Source organism: Schistocerca americana, unplaced genomic scaffold (assembly GCF_021461395.2).
Source record: "Schistocerca americana isolate TAMUIC-IGC-003095 unplaced genomic scaffold, iqSchAmer2.1 HiC_scaffold_1299, whole genome shotgun sequence".
NCBI classification, from domain to species: Eukaryota; Metazoa; Arthropoda; class Insecta; order Orthoptera; family Acrididae; genus Schistocerca; species Schistocerca americana.
Genome location: NW_025725370.1, coordinates 12,501 through 15,000, shown reverse-complemented (window position 1 = coordinate 15,000; position 2,500 = coordinate 12,501). Strand labels below are relative to the sequence as shown.

The 2,500-nt window shown below is 59.0% G+C and overlaps 1 pseudogene; it reads right to left on the bottom strand.

Annotated features, from left to right (window-relative positions):
- LOC124564239 overlaps nt 1-2,500 on the bottom strand; it is a 7,966-nt pseudogene that overhangs the window by 4,376 nt on the left and 1,090 nt on the right.

The window sequence follows — 2,500 nt, the reverse complement described above, 5'->3', positions numbered from 1 at the left end:
CGACCGATCTCAAGCGCCTCCATGAATTGGCGGACAAGCTGCTTGTGGGCAGCTTGCCGCCGTCGGCACTTGATTGCCTCAAGCGTTCGGTCGGGGAACATCCTGATGAGCTCTTGATTTACAAAGAAGAACCGGGCGTCCCTCTCGAGGAACAGTTCGGCCTCTGCCTTGGCGAGCGACAGGACTTCTTCCTCCGTCCACCTCGCGCGATGCCTCTCCGTGACGATCTCCGCGTTGGCGGCCGCAAGATGTTGGCGGCGGCGATGGACCCCGAGACCGTTCTTGGTTGTAAAGCTGCGGTGGCACTCACTACAGGTATACATAGCTGCAAAAGTTACAAGATTTTCGGCACGGCCGGTTGGCCGGCTAGGTGCTGGGGGAGTTGGGGTGGCACCTTCAGCGGAAGGGCCACCACTTATTCTCTGCTTACTGCCCCCAACTAAAAAAAAGGGATAGTGCGAGGGGGGGCTGGTAACCCCCCCAAGCCCCTGGTGCGGTCTTCCACTCTGCGAAATCAGCGGGCCCACGAGAAGGGGAGAAGACTGCAGGAGAGGAGAGGCTAAGAGGGCTAGGCCCATGTATTGCGCATCACTCTCCCTGTAACTATAACCCAAGGAAGGCACCTCGCAGCAGCAGCACGACTACATCAAGACCGCACTTCGAGAAGCCAAGTCCGGATGCAGCCACACCACCGCCACTTGGCCACCTTAAGAGAGTCATAGTTACTCCCGCCGTTTACCCGCGCTTGCTTGAATTTCTTCACGTTGACATTCAGAGCACTGGGCAGAAATCACATTGCGTCAACACCCGCTAGGGCCATCGCAATGCTTTGTTTTAATTAGACAGTCGGATTCCCCCAGTCCGTGCCAGTTCTGTGTTGATCGTTGAATGGCGGCCGAAGAGAATCCGCGCACCCGCGCGCCCCCGGAGGAGCACGCTAAGGCGGACGCGGCCTCGCAGCAAGGAAGATCCGTGGGAGGCCAAGGCACGGGACCGAGCTCGGATCCTGCACGCAGGTTGAAGCACCGGGGCGCGAACGCCGCGCAGGCGCGCGCATCCTGCACCGCCGGCCAGCACGAGGCCAACCAACGGCGAGAGCAGACCACGCCCGCGCTAAACGCCCGCACTTACCGGCACCCCTACGGCACTCACCTCGCCCAGGCCCGGCACGTTAGCGCTGACCCACTTCCCGACCAAGCCCGACACGCCCCGATCCTCAGAGCCAATCCTTATCCCGAAGTTACGGATCCAATTTGCCGACTTCCCTTACCTACATTATTCTATCGACTAGAGGCTCTTCACCTTGGAGACCTGCTGCGGATATGGGTACGAACCGGCGCGACACCTCCACGTGGCCCTCTCCCGGATTTTCAAGGTCCGAGGGGAAGATCGGGACACCGCCGCAACTGCGGTGCTCTTCGCGTTCCAAACCCTATCTCCCTGCTAGAGGATTCCAGGGAACTCGAACGCTCATGCAGAAAAGAAAACTCTTCCCCGATCTCCCGACGGCGTCTCCGGGTCCTTTTGGGTTACCCCGACGAGCATCTCTAAAAGAGGGGCCCGACTTGTATCGGTTCCGCTGCCGGGTTCCGGAATAGGAACCGGATTCCCTTTCGCCCAACGGGGGCCAGCACAAAGTGCATCATGCTATGACGGCCCCCATCAACATCGGATTTCTCCTAGGGCTTAGGATCGACTGACTCGTGTGCAACGGCTGTTCACACGAAACCCTTCTCCGCGTCAGCCCTCCAGGGCCTCGCTGGAGTATTTGCTACTACCACCAAGATCTGCACCGACGGCGGCTCCAGGCAGGCTCACGCCCAGACCCTTCTGCGCCCACCGCCGCGACCCTCCTACTCGTCAGGGCTTCGCGGCCGGCCGCAAGGACCGGCCATGACTGCCAGACTGACGGCCGAGTATAGGCACGACGCTTCAGCGCCATCCATTTTCAGGGCTAGTTGCTTCGGCAGGTGAGTTGTTACACACTCCTTAGCGGATTCCGACTTCCATGGCCACCGTCCTGCTGTCTTAAGCAACCAACGCCTTTCATGGTTTCCCATGAGCGTCGATTCGGGCGCCTTAACTCGGCGTTTGGTTCATCCCACAGCGCCAGTTCTGCTTACCAAAAGTGGCCCACTTGGCACTCCGATCCGAGTCGTTTGCTCGCGGCTTCAGCATATCAAGCAAGCCGGAGATCTCACCCATTTAAAGTTTGAGAATAGGTTGAGGTCGTTTCGGCCCCAAGGCCTCTAATCATTCGCTTTACCGGATGAGACTCGTACGAGCACCAGCTATCCTGAGGGAAACTTCGGAGGGAACCAGCTACTAGATGGTTCGATTAGTCTTTCGCCCCTATACCCAGCTCCGACGATCGATTTGCACGTCAGAATCGCTACGGACCTCCATCAGGGTTTCCCCTGACTTCGTCCTGGCCAGGCATAGTTCACCATCTTTCGGGTCCCAACGTGTACGCTCTAGGTGCGCCTCACCTCGCAATGAG